This window comes from Homarus americanus, unplaced genomic scaffold, assembly GCF_018991925.1.
Source record: "Homarus americanus isolate GMGI-L3 unplaced genomic scaffold, GMGI_Hamer_2.0 scaffold5831, whole genome shotgun sequence".
In the NCBI taxonomy this organism is placed as follows: Eukaryota; Metazoa; Arthropoda; class Malacostraca; order Decapoda; family Nephropidae; genus Homarus; species Homarus americanus.
The window spans coordinates 405,606-420,577 of NW_024719604.1; positions in this window are offsets into that span (position 1 = coordinate 405,606).

The window sequence follows — 14,972 nt, forward strand, 5'->3', positions numbered from 1 at the left end:
TAAAAATGTTCACCAAAAAATTAAAAGTGAGTCAAACCTGATGTTTACACCGTACCGTGTAATGGTTGTGTTAGAGAAGGAGGGACTTACATTAACGTTAACTGAACAAATATCATAAAATATACCCAAGATATTTGGCTGTATTTCAACTTGTTAGTGAGTTGGTCACCATGCCATTAACTGGAATGATTCATCCATAATGTACACATATAATTGTAGCTTTAGAAGAAAAATCGTAGTGTTTTGAAAAAAAAAAAATCAAATTTCATCATCTCTAGAGGGCAATGAACCCCTGATTTAATCACCTGGGTGGCTGGTCATAAGATCTTACCTGGGAGCTCAATACCTAACACTCACCGCGGTTAGCTCCTTGGTCACGTCACTTGACGGGGCACCCTATAATAACTCCTGTAAATATTCTTTTCACACTGCTGAAGAGGACCGCGGGTTGCGGTCAAAAGAAACTGTACCCTCGTTTTCAGTTTTATCATCAGTTACAGTGGGATTTCAATGCTATGTTTTATGTGGTATTACGTAATTGCTTCACACATAATGTGTGTGTGTGTGTGTGTGTGTGTGTGTATGTGAAGATTTTAATAATTTTGTTCACCAGTTGAGTTATATACAGCATTAATATAGAGGATCAGTATATAATATATCCAAAAAAATCGTTAGGAAGGGAAATATAAATCGTGGAAAAAAGTCAGCGAACACTCTTTAATGAACATGATTTAATTAAAGCCCAAAACCCCAAATGGTATATTGTAGTTTGATACAGTCTACACTAATAATAAACTGACACAGTAGTAATTAACCTCTGTGTTACGGCTGACACCTGACACAGCCTTTTCAAATGGATTAAAAAAAGATAAAATGTATTATAAAACCTGGAATTAATTCCATGCATTCAAAATTATTTTGTTTTATGTAGCGTAGAGCGTCTGTGTGGTCAAGCTGACGACTGGACCTTGGGAACACAAGACAACAGTGTGGGTGGCACTGCACCTGACCGCGTGTATATTCCCATCTTTAATATCATGAGCGTACCAGTTCTTATAACACCGATGTAGGTTGAAAGAGAATTCACTAAGCTAGAAATACTGCTGCTGGAGGCTTATGTAAGTTGGCAGTAACCCGGTATACTAATGAGACGAGGAAAGGTCACCTGCAGCAAGCAGCGGTGGTCCAGCATGAGAGTAAGGCTTGGTGTCCACTGGTTAAGGGGATACACGCACTGCAGGGCTGTATTTAGCGACGGAAGGAAACTGGATGGAAATTTTAGTACCATTTAATATAGAACAACACTAATGTAGAACAAATCTCTTAAAACATTTAGCGAAATTGAATGACAATGAACGATGGTTGAGTCAGTTTGTGTCGCAAAATTTCTATAATTTTGCTAACAAAATTTCTATAATTTTGCTAACAAAATTTCTATGATTTTGCTAACAAAATTTCTATAATTTTGCTAACAAAATTTCTATAATTTTGCTAACAAAATTTCTATAATTTTGGAAAGATTTGTTTTTTCCCTCACATAGACCATGGTCAGGGGTCCATGGGGGGAGAATGAGACGGTCTAACATCGTATGTTAAAACAGGCTTTTGTGTTGTGGTTATTATTTTAGAGGAACCGAATGTGTTTCTTCCATGTACTGAATATGGTCACAAAACTAAACGAAATAACGTAGCGTTACTTATTTTTCTTCATTATATAATTTTTATTTTCGTTTACAAGATAAGTGTTTACGGGGCTGATGTTCCCCTTCAGAACACAACTTAGTAAATCACATAATCAAATTTCTAAGTGTTCTATCATTGTGACTGTGATAAAAGTGGTTTTTAATAAGGGGGCTGGTTAGGTGGTGCCTGAAGTTATCCAGTTATTAATACGACTTATAGAGGTTGAGGGAATACACAGCCGTTTAAGCACACATTACTTTGCTGTCACTCGGAATCGAGTATAGCGATTATCCAGGTATGATACAATGATATGAGTTATTAGGGATGTCACCTTCATTGGTGAGTTCTGAGGTGACGAGAGAAGCCGATACGGGACCCGCGGGGTCGTCCACATATTTTAGACGGCTACATCTAATGCGGGAGGGGCGGCGGAAGCGTCTTTCCGGCGTGGGCCCCTGTCTGCCGCCTCAATATGCAGTTGAGCTAATTCGAAATTATTGGCACCTCCTTGTGTGGTGCTCCTCTATGCGTTACGGTATGGAGTAATTGTCCCCCCAGGTGAGGGGGTCGATTTGGCACTTTTTCAGATTTGTCTTAAGACTATCCTTATACCTTTTCAGTTGCCCGCCGGCGTTAAGTTTACTATTCGTTAGGTGACTGTAAAGTAGCTATTTTGGCAGTCTACTGTCGTCCATGAGGGTAACATGGCCAGTCCAGCGTAGTTGTTCGTGGATAATGGTAGCCTCAATGCTCCTACAGTTGGTGTCAGTGAGAATACCGGTATTTGTTCTCTTGTCTTCCCAGCGAACTCGGAGGATGGAACGTAGACTACGTTGGTGAAAGTTTTCAAGTGCCTTGAGGTGCCTCCTGTATGTGACCCATCTCGCTGCCACATTGCAATGGGGGGAGAACCACTGCTTGATATAAGTGTAACTTTGTAGATAATTTCAGCTCCATACAGCTGAAGACTCGGGTATGGAGTCTGCCAAAGGCTGGGGATGCACATCTGATCCGATGTTGAATCTCTTCATTGATGTCCGCAGTGGTGGACAGGTGGGAGCCGAGATACCGAAAGTGGGTAACATTTGAGAGGGTAGTACCGTTAAGCTGGATGGATGGTGGAGGTGTGTCTGAACCAGGGGCAGGTTGAAAGAGAATCTGAGTCTTATGTACATTCGCCTCAAGGCCGAAGTGTGCATACGCATCTGCATAGGTGTTCAGGATCTCCTGTAGGTCGCGTTCAGTGTAAGCGACAAGGGTGAGGTCGTCTGCATACTGAAGTTCAGTAATGGAAGCTGCCGACACCTTTGTTCCTGCCTGGAGTCGTTTTATGTTGGAAAGACCCTTCATCCGGTACTTAGCCCGCCGGCTAAGTTGGCGCTGACACAAGTAAGGAAGGTAGCCATACATGGAAAAGAGAGTAGGTGCAAGTACACACCCTTGTTTAACCCCCGTTTGGATGGGGAAGAACTCAGACTGGGTGCCATTGTGCAGGACACTGCCGCACATGCCATCGTGGAGTTGCCTCACAATGGCCATGAATTTTGGTGGTCAGTCAAAACGGCTGATGGTCTGTCAGAGGGTTTCCCTGTTGACCGAGTCAAAGTCCTTGGTTAAGTCGATGAAGGCCATGTACAGGTCAAGATGCTGTTCTCTGCACTTTTCCTTTATCTGGCAGGCAGCAAAGATCATGTCAGTGGTACCAGGTGATAGTCTAAAGCCACATTGAGATACTGGGAGGAAGTTTTCCGCCTCAGGAAAAAGTTTGTTTAGGAGGACTCGGGTGATTATCTTGCCAGCTACGGACAGCAGCGATATCCTGTGTTAGTTGCTATGGTCTGACCGGTCTCCCTTGCTCTTGTAAATATATACGATGGAGACGTGTTTAAAAGCTTGGGGGATTTCCTACTTTTCCCATATTTTCTCGAGGAGAGAGCGGAGGCTGCTGGTAAGCAGAGGTCCTCCTGCTTTAAACATCTGGGCTGGTATTCCATCAGGCCCTGAGGCTTTGTTATTTTTCATCTGTTTGATGGCAGTAGCTACCTCATCCAGGGATGAAGAATAGCTGAGGTGGGTCAGCTCTAGATGCTGATGGACCTGCTGGGTAGTCAAGACATCCACATCGGTGTTTCGGTTCAGCAGCGAATGGTAGTGCTCTTTCCAGTGCTGAAGGATGCCTTCTTTGTCTTTAATTAGGGAGTTACCGTCGGGTGAGCGGAGAGGGGGCTGCGCCTTGAGTGATTTGCCCATAAAATATTTTAATGGATTTGAAAAATTTATGCATCTTGTGTTGATCTTCGAGTTTTTGTGTTCACATGCTCTATTTTTAAACCAGTCGTTCTTTAGATTGCACACTTCCCGCTGGACTTCCACTTTCTTCTTGCGGGAGGTATCAGTTATGGTCCGAGACTGAGGGTTATTCTGCCAGTCATTAAAGCAGCACGTTTATCATTGACAAGTACATTGATTTCCGGATCATTTTCATCAAACCAGGTTTTTGTCATGACAGTGTCAAGAATATCCCATTCAGCACTGGGATTTGGGTTGTTTATTGTTGGGTTGCTTATCAGCCCATGTTCGAGCTGTTCTATGAAAGCATGTGGTGCTGCTGGATCCTGCAGATGCTTCGTGTTAAAACCTTTTCTGGAGGCTTGTTGCCTTCGCTATTTTGGGGTGACGTGGAGTGAGAGCTTGGCTCTGACGAGCCGATGATCAGTGTCGCAGTGGTCTCAGCCACGCATGGGACGGGTGATGAGGATATCTCGGCGATCTCTTTCTCTGACAATGATGTAGTCAATGAGATGCCAGTGTTTGGATAGTGGGTGTTGCCACGAACCCTTGAACTTGTCGGCCTGCCTAAAAAGGTACTGGTGATAGAAGGTTGTGTGCAGCACACTTGCTGAGGAGGAGTAGGTCGTTGGGATTACACTTGCCTAGTCCATTTCTCCCTATGGTTCCCTGCCAAATGTCAGCATCTCTGCCAACTCTGGCATTAAAGTTACCTAGGAGCACAACCTTATCTTCTCCAGGGATAGAGGTTAGCACTCTGTCAAGGTCGGCATAAAAGGCTTCCTTGATGTCATCCTCTGCATCCAGTGTTGGGGCGTACGCACTGGTAAAGAAGGCATGACGTGAGTGATTCAATGGGACTCGGAGCGTCACGAGGCGTTCGTTGATCCCAACACGCATTTCGGCTTATGTAAGATGATGCGTTGGCGAATGGCAAAGGCAAGTCCATAAATGCGGTTTCTCTCTGCAACAGGCTTAGCCTTCCACAAGAAACTATAGCCAGACCCCCGTTCTTTGAGGCAACCCTTGTCTAGGTGCCGGGACTCACTAGTGGATGCTGTGTGGATGTTTTACCTAGCCAGCTTTTTTGCCACAAGGGCGGTTCTCCTTTCAGGACGCTCATGTGTCAGTATCCAGAAGGGTCCTGACATTCCATGCAGCGACCAAAAGAGGTTGTATGGTTTGTCTTTATTTTAATCTGTGATTATGATTTGTGTTTTTGACCGTATAAGGATGACCTTGCTGGGTGCTGTTGCCCAGTCAGGTTGGGTTTTTAGGCAAGCTATGTTGAGGGCACCTTTTCTAGCCCCCTCCCCATGTGGGGTGAGCAGAGTGGCTCTTCGAAAGGGCTCCTCAGTCGCACAGACAAGACCGGATTGCACTACTGCCTGGATTCCAGTGCATAAACGACCATCTTATCTGTGCCGCCCATGTGCAGAGAAATGACTCCCTGCTATCATCGCTGCTTGTCTCCGTCGCCACTCATCTGTCGTCATAGGGGAAGATGATGAGAGGTATGATGAACTGGATGATGGCTGCGCTTGAGTTGATTTATGTGGTTAGGAAGGAGCGCAGGCTGCAACCACACATTTTGGCTCTCCCTTTTCCTGATCCAGTGGTGCAAGTGATGTAATGACTGGGGAGAGGGAGAGCTGCAATGAAGTGCCGATGGCCCAGTTTGTTGGGTTTCACCTTAGTAGCCTATCCATTATGCATTGCCTTTGTTCGCTGGTGTAGTCGTTGGGTTACTGTGGTGATCACCTCTTCTGCCAAAACCTGCCGCTGGGGGTCTTACTGGAGCTCTGTAAGCATGCTTGCCTGATGCTGGGTTCTACAGCAGATTTTTCATTTGGAGTTTACTCCCGTAGCCTTATACTTACGAAGATTAATCCGCAAGGTAGCGGGGCATTGGTTGGCAGGCACCCGGATGTGTCCACTTGCCAGTGGGACTATGCTCTGTCCTTCTGGGGCCCACTGCTGCTCCCAGATCCCATGCTGGTCTAGCCTTGGCCCACGAGGCACCCAGTTACCGTGTGTTGTCACGAGGAGGCACAGCAGGTGTCTTCGTGAAGAGGCTGTGTACTGGTAGCTTAGTACTTATGAAATTTGCTTCCTTGTTCGCCACGAGAGCTAGCCAGCGGCGATAACTGATAGCGAGAGGAAGGAAGCAGTGCTTGCACCTTAACACTAGCATAATGCTGACACACACACACACACACTTATAGCATACAAATGTAGGAAAAGCTATAATATGATGGACAACTTGCTGTTATACTGTATACTACAATTAGAAATAAAATAACCCAATTAGGCAAAATAAAATAAAATTGTCAAAATAGTTTAAAAATGCAAATATTTAATATATACAAAAATTTAATATATAATTTATTGTTATACATTTAAAAATACGCGAGAAGCTGGAGCGGAGACGTTGTGGTGCTCAGTTTCAGCTTCAGTCTCGCAGTTAAGAAAGCTGAAGACATGACAAGGTGGAGCCAGTTAATGGAAGAGGTCGGTACCGTGAACTCAGGGGCGGTAATGGTCCTCCCAGTCGGCTTCCTCTTTTGTGTACACTCAAAGACAAAAGTCGTGTCGCGGTTTTGACCGAAGATTAAATATAACTCGTGAAACATTATGAGCCCCCTACCACAAGGCAGAGCTCACCAAAAGTTTAGCCCTTCTGCATATGTTTTCACCAAATTTCACGATACGGCTATTGTCTTTGGGTATACATTACCAATAGAGAAAAAACATGAGAAAGTACCACACTTGTTGTAGTACATCATCAAGTAGAATTATATAATTTAAAAGTAGTCTGGTGTACACAGAGGAGACTGGTGGTATTTGGTGAGAACTAACTTATAATGGAGCTGTTACAGTACGCTGTTTCAAACTCGAGGCGTTTGTGCTGCCACCGTCCTGAACTTGCTCTTAAAAGCTGCTGAAGCCTGTTAGTGTAGTGTGAAAATTATCAGTGCATCATTTGACTTTACTGTTGGTGACTGTCATTTGCTGTTGAGAGAACGCGACTCTGTTGATAATGATTCTTGCAAACATTTAATTATAATTTAGTTTTCTACCACAGAGTGACCGTTCAGGTGCAAATGCTTCCTTCTGTCGTCAGTGGATAGGAAGATTCATTCATTTATTAACATTTATTTTGATTACCTAAAAGGCTATGGAAATAAATCATGTATATTTTGTTGTTTTTTCAATAGCGAGACAATGATTACAAAGTATAATGTGTCTCCCTCACACAGTTAACCTTTATATACTACATCCAGGTCTTGCGACACCTGTCAAACACCCTAATGGCGAGTTCTAGCGTTGTACTACTGTATTGTACAAGTTATTAATGTATAACTGTACATCTTTCTGGTCTGTCAAAGATTCCCTGGTGAAGAAAACTAATTTAGTCCTGGTCCAGTTATTAACACGTCTAACTGACTGACATGTGACAGATGAATAAGATTCTGAAAAGAACAGGAACACAGTGCTAGCTGTGAGGGTTTGTGATGGTGGTGTGAGGGGAACATGAGTATAGGATTGTGAAATTGGGTCCCATAGGGGCAGTGTGGATGCAGCACACATAATAATAAACCTCAGTACACGAGGAGGCAGTGTAGCCGTTTTCCTCAACCTTCGTATAATACATTGATGTGTACAATATTTTCTGTAATTTGAACAAATGTTTGCGGGTTTAAAGTTATCACGTTAATTTGTAGTATATACATACAATAATTACGTTATTTTTATCTTATATTGATGAACTTATCAAGCTTTGGTAAATTAACAGAAAATAATCTTAGATTTTATTAACAAAGGAACTTTTACCTTAATAACATTGGTGCTTGTAACTTGCAATTACAGCCCTGAACACAAGCTAACTAAAGTTAGACACTTCGCTGTGGGAAAATGGCAGAGTGCAGCATCAGGTTGTGCCGGAAACACGCTCCTGCAGCTCCCACGAGTCAGAGACGCACATATCTCCCTCATACTCGTACTACACTAGTAATAATTCACAACTGAATTAATATATGTCACCCTTTTAAACAGTCATTATTACACAACAAAACAATTATCGGGAACATGTTTATACACCTCTTACAAGCGCGTGAGAGCCTCCAACACAGATACCTTATCACACTAAAAGTTGTAATGGGTCCTACAGGTATGACGGTCCGCTAGGGTCGACCCGGACACACTCTGAAGACTAACACTTTTCGGTACACAAGGAGGCAGTGTGGTTGGCACTGCACTCGACCGCCTTCATTTCTCCGTCTGTAAAGTTAGGTACTGCACATATTCCTTTTTAGGTGAACTAGACGGGGGCCCTGGCGCGAACTCCAAATATAGTTCCCAAAACTATTAGTAAACGGTTGACACAAGAATCAGTGATGAGATGACTGTTTACTGTACATCAGAAAGGTAAGCACCTCATCGGCGCACTGATAATCTTAAGTTGTTAAGTCTCAGTAGACCTGATCAAACAGCATCGTGTTTTGTAATTTAATCATGATGAAATACAAACGCATCTTTGATCTGACTGTAGGAATGACTTGGACAAGATACTTCTGAAGTATTTTCCCATGTTTAAACTCACATGTCCTGGCTTTAGTAATTTAATATAGTTTTCTTCTCTGGGAGCAGTGAAGACTTTGAGTCTGGTTGCAATATAACATTAAGATTTTCCCGAGGAATTTTGAAACATTAAATAGCACTTTTGAACCCACATAGGATTTAACTTTAGTGTTAATGTAAGTTTGTGTGTGTGTGTGTATTGTTACGACCGTGTCGTATTTTTCTATTTTTTTTTTATAACATGCTTCCATGTTGTTCCATATTATTCCTGTAATGATGTGTTATATTTACTATTATATATTCTAGTCACCTTACCCTGTGTTGTTAAGGTTTTAACTGTTATTATTTGTTCAAGCCCATCTTATTTCTTTATTTTGTATTGTAACCAGCATTCTTTGTTCTCTAACGACCATCTGCATCGTTAAACGACCCACCGGCGGGTCGCGTGGCGGGAGCCGACCTTATATATAGGACCCACCAACTGACGGAGTTAGTTCAGTCCTCTTGTCATACAGTTCACATCCTTTGAGTGTCACCTGTTACTTATACTTAATTTATTTGTGTTGTTCCTGTCGCCACCAATGTGGTATATCTATGTGAGTACCTATTTATGTCTCTATGTCCATCATTATTTGCTTCGTTACATTTGAGTAATTCAGTGTTGTTTCACGTTAGTTAATTTCAGTGTTAGTTTTTATATGTTTATGCAGTGTTAACGTAATCCAATGCTTTATTTTTATTCTCTTGAGGTTTCGATGTTTAGTATCATTTGTGTCTTAAAAGTTTCGATGGTGAATCAGTTTGTTGTGACAGCCTACGAGGCTCTTTATTGTGTTAATTAATTAACTTCTTAAAGGTTTACTTTATTTATTTTTATTCCCTTTTAATTTACTTCACTTTTTTTGTTTGGTTGCGCCTAGAACCTGGATATTTAAGTAAATTAAGAGACGGCGTAACAGTTTGTACAGGACTTGATAAATGTTTGCACTCTTTCTATCTTGTATGGTTTAGGGGTGAAGGTGAGACAGTCGAGTTGTACACCAGTGAACGAAGGTTTGCTGAAGACACTAGTATTAAAGTGATCATTAAATTTTGACGTGTGACCAGGTGTTAAAAATGATAACGAAGTCATTAGTGTATTGGCGGTAAGTCATTGACACATACTGTAGTGATGATGGCAGTTGTGAATGGTGGGTGGTAATGGTAGGGGACAGGGTCTTCGTGTCGGAGGTAAGTGGTGACCTCAGCCACCATGGCAGGAAAAAACCAGGTAGATGCTGGATGACACATGTTACTACTCTGTCTTCTCTTGACTTATACTTTGTTTTTCTTGTATAAAATAGAGACGCCTTTACTGATCATCACCAAATGTTGTCTTAGTAAACACAAAAGTAAAGATTAAAGATGTTGTTTAAATGGCAATGGAATCTTCCTCCATTTTTCCATTAGTATTATATTGGACATTTCTTTAGTAAGTGAAAGATCAGGTGTGTCTTAAGACCATAGATGAGTTTGGTAATTTCATACGACGTTGATTCTGTATCAGTTGTTACTGTAAGTGGCGCCGTAATAAAACACGATAGAGGAGAAAGATAGCCCAGTGTACCTCACATCACTGGCAGCGGCGCCGGTCTGCCTGTCTGTATGTGTGTCTCGGCGAGCACATGACGTAGCCGAGTAGCAGAGGACAGTGTGGTGGTAGAATTAGTGCTGGAAACATTGGTGTAAAAGTATCTCACGAGTGTTGATAACGACAGAGTGATAGTACTCTCTCTGTTGGGTCACTGTGCAGTGTTTTGCTGTTGAGTAAGTGTTAGACTATCAAGGTTCCTAATATTGAGTTCTCAGCATAGATAAATAAGTTACTTATCATGGACAAAATGCTATAGGAAGAGAATATTATGTAATGTTATTGAAAGAAAGTAATAAAGTAGCATTACAGTGCAGGTGGATTAGTGTTAGTTGTGGGGGTGAGAGGAAGCCGGAAAGACAATGTGTAGGTGATGAGTCGAAAAGTTGGGAAATATTGTGATTGATAATATTGTTACAAGAGACTCCTGGAGGTTGTACAACACACCTTAAGTTGACATGAACTTGTAAGTTGGTTTCTTTGTTCACTTGTTTACTCTTCTCTGTTTAATGTTTACTCTTATAATTACAGTAGTTTGCTTTGTTCACTATTGTTCTTGTTAACATTTACATAAGATTATAATTATTGCTAGAGATTTTTTTATTCTATTCTGTGTTACTTCTCTTTCTCATTCAGTGTCTGTCTGTTTCTGTCTCCCGTTATGCAGTTTTCCCTTCTAAGTTTCCACACAATTCTCCCTCATCTATCGTCATAATTTTGTGCTTAAGAGTATTATGGTAAATGTTACTATCTCCATTGAGTTTTGTAATTACCTAACATGTTACAGTACACTGAAATGAAAGGTGTAACAATTAGGGACTATCATGGGTCATAATGTTGTGGTGGAGGTTACAGTCTGACTCAACTCAGGATGCTTGTAGTCTGAGTGATGTTATGCATAGACTGAACAGTAGCAGGCGAGAGAATCTGATGTTTACTTTTATGTATGTATACTGTTATTATGTACAACCTGTTAAGGGACACACACACACACACACACACACACACACACACCTATAACAGCTGTATTCGATGTGTATTCTTCTTCAGTAAAGCACTTTAGGATCTCGTTTTCTTTGTCCGTCGGGGTGTGTGTTCGTATTGCTGCCCCACACTGTAGGCTCCAGTGCCATCAGACTTGGTATATGGGGTGGCGGTTCCTCTGGCGTGGTTTTAAGAGACATGGCAATGATGAGAGGATTTAAAAGGGGCAATAAAGCACGTCCTATGGCCGCTGGTGTTGATTACTAGTACTGTATTTGAGATGCCGGAGGGAGGAGAGGGAAGGGGAGGGGGTGAGGGGGAGGAGACTGACCCTTATGAACTACCAGTTGTCTCGCCCTAAACTGCCGTATGTCATTAGAGGAGATTGTTTCCACTGAAGGCCAAACTGGACCCATGATTGTTACAAAACGCTGATCAGAATTTAGTTCATGTCAGATCTCTTCCTTACACATATTATTCCCCTCACTCCCCCCCTTTGTGCTATGTTGATATTGTATATTTTAGGAAGGTGTTCATGACTTTAAAAGAGGTCCTGTTGCAGCGACCAAAACATTGCTGTTGACATTACTTCTGGTGGTTAATAGGGGGGAGGGCGTCACCTCATGGCTGCATCTGAGGAATCATATTATGTAAACTATCCATTATATAAATTACTAAATTATATAAATTGTCGTATTATGTAAATTATCAAATCACAGAAATTATCATATTATACAAATGGTCATATTACACAAATTTACCATTTTTTTTTTTACCACCAAATTACATGAAATTACTCACCTCTCAACAAGCTGTATGTGGGAGGCAGGTGCTGTTGATAGCCCGAGGGAGAGTTTTATGTTACTCTATATTTGTTGGTGACTTGTATTTATTAACCTAAAATACTCCCTTGTAGGCCCTAACAGTTGAAGCTGAATGATACGTTATAACATGTAAGGAAGACACACACACACACACACACACACACACACACACACACACACACACACACACACTCGACGTGAATCAAAATAAGGATAGAGATAACGGCAGGAATAGCAGTACATTCAACAGGAGCAATAACAGTACATGATACAGAAATAATAACAGTGAATGACAGTAACATTAACAGTATAACAGAAACAGTGATAGTATAACAGTAACGGTGTGAATAACAGTAAAAAAAAATAAGTGGTTATAACAGCAACATTAACAGTATAATAGCAACAATAACTGGAAATAACAACAACAATAACAGTATAGCAATAGCAATAACAGTGGGAATAACAGCAGCAATAACATCAGTAATAACAACACACAACACATCACCAGCATCAGTAATAACATCAAAAATAACAGCAGTAATAACAACATCACCAGCAGTTGGTCTTGACCCAGGGTGACACAGTGTATCATATATCAGAAGTGAGTGACGTCTCATTATCAGGATGTAATTCGTTTAACATTTTAAGCTTAGTGCATTTTTTGTGTGTGTTACAGCGGAGTTCTTTTATTAACTATTAAAGTTCCAGTAATGATGTATGTAATATTGATGGGTGTAACTTTGATTTTATATTCTTGCTTGGAGATGTAGCTTGTCGATCTCGCTTTAAGAATTTACAGGAATTGAATATTTTAGGGCTGTTAGCTTGTTCTATGCTCCTATGCTGCACTGAGGTTATTCGTATAAAGCCTATGATCAAACTTGGTATTAATAAGAGAAGTTTACTTTGGAGAACCAGTGGCACTTGTTGCTAGAGCAGTTTAATACTGATTTCTCACACGAAAGAGATAAAATGTTGTCACGTCATGGTTTAAAAGTTGTATAGAAGGCAACATGGCTTGTACCAAGATGTGCTCTCTGCTTGGGATTTGAGCGTTGCTGGTGCACCCGTATATTGCACAAATAACCATAATTGTTGATACACTGGTCCCGAGAGGAGACGTGGGCACACACGGAGGTCACCAGATGATGCATGTTTACAACAGTGCGTCACCGAGCTGTACATTATGGGTGAAACAAGTACTTGGTGAACTAGCTTTACTAACATTTTAGCCTTAGTTTGTACATCCTGTATTTGTGTTGTTCCTCTCTCTTGTTTTACTGTTTACACACACACACACACACACACACACACACACACACACACACACACACACACACAGTATACTTTAGATACGTTTTATATCGTGTAAAGTGCAGGTGATATAAAAAGAGATGAATTTCAACAGCTATATATTTTTTCACGAATATGAAATATTTTGTAAAACATTTTGAGTTACTGTTTGTTTAAAAGCATCAGTAGTTATTAAATAAGTGTAACAGCACCGAGGGTTAAAGATATACCCATCTTTGAAATATTATTTTGCCAGTGTTTTTTTTTTGCATAATCGTTACATAATTGTTAAACGAAAAAGAGGAAAGTGAAAATTGGTATATCATCGACTAGTAAACTTTACAAAATATTAAAGAAAGATTTCCCCCTACTCAGTTGTTTATTTATTCTACTATACAAATTAAAGGCACACAAACACTATTAAGGGAAAGAAAAACATATATATCTTTGAAGAATTAAAAAACTTCTAACTCTTATCCTTCATAGTCACCCCCTATAGAAAACGAGAAGGAGAGAGTGGAGGGGTAATTTCGGTAAAAATAGTTCTGTATTAGGTAACACATAACCGGGTGTCCAACATATTTGTGTCCTAGATAATGATCCGGTAAACGTGTTACTGACTCCTGCTTGACAGAATCATTCATATTGTGTGTGTGTGTGTGTGTGTGTGTGTGTGTGTGTGTGTGTGTGTGTGTGTGTGTGTGTGTGTGTGTGTGTGTGTGTGTGTGTGTGTGTGTGTGTGTGTGAATGAGTGAACGTTGTTGTCAATCAATTCACTGAGAGAGACTTATATACTCATTTTAATTTATCATTTTTTAATATTATTCACATTATAAAGATCAAAGATTCTGAACCAGTAAATAAGATGAAGAAAAAAAAGGAAATTAAGGTCTGATATGATCGGTGAGCAATAAACTTCACACGATCATTCTCTAACATTACTCCTTGGTTTAGTTTAACATTATTTACGATGAATTTATTACACAGATCAAAGCTACAAATGATACATGAAAAAAAAGACGAGAAAAGACCAAATTTTGATTATAATAACCCATCGCCAAGTAATGAACGTAACAGTTACAGAAGGTGACTCGGTATTTTGTTCTTCACAGTTTATGATTATCAATTTATAACATAGATCAAAGTTAAAAAGAAAAAAAAAAGAAAGGTTAATGCTATCGGCGGGCACTAACCACCACACGGTGTTTTAGAGAACGACCTTCCCCATTCTAATTTTCGTCGCGTTGATGGAAATAAGTTCTGAATGAAAGAGAGAGAGGAGGGGGCGGGGAGGGCATCACTGATGTTTCCAGCATAATTTTCAGCTTAATTTACATCTCTCATTTTGTGATTCCGGCTTAATTTAGATTTTAATGGAGCCGGACTGGCGTGTTCCGGGACATTTGCCCTGATTGACATATTCTTAATTACCACCACGGCATCGTACTTTTTTGTGCCACTGTTGTTGTGTTGCCATAATGTGTTTAGACCTATTATTGTGTTGCCATTATGTGTTTTGACTTATTGTGTTGACCTATTGTTGTGGTGGCATAATGTATTTTGACTTATTATTGTGTTGCCATAATGTCTTTTGACCTATTATTGTGTTGCTGTAATATGTTGACCTGGTGATGTGTTCCCATATTGTGTTGAAATAGTGTGTTGTAGGTAGTAGGCAGCTACCAAAC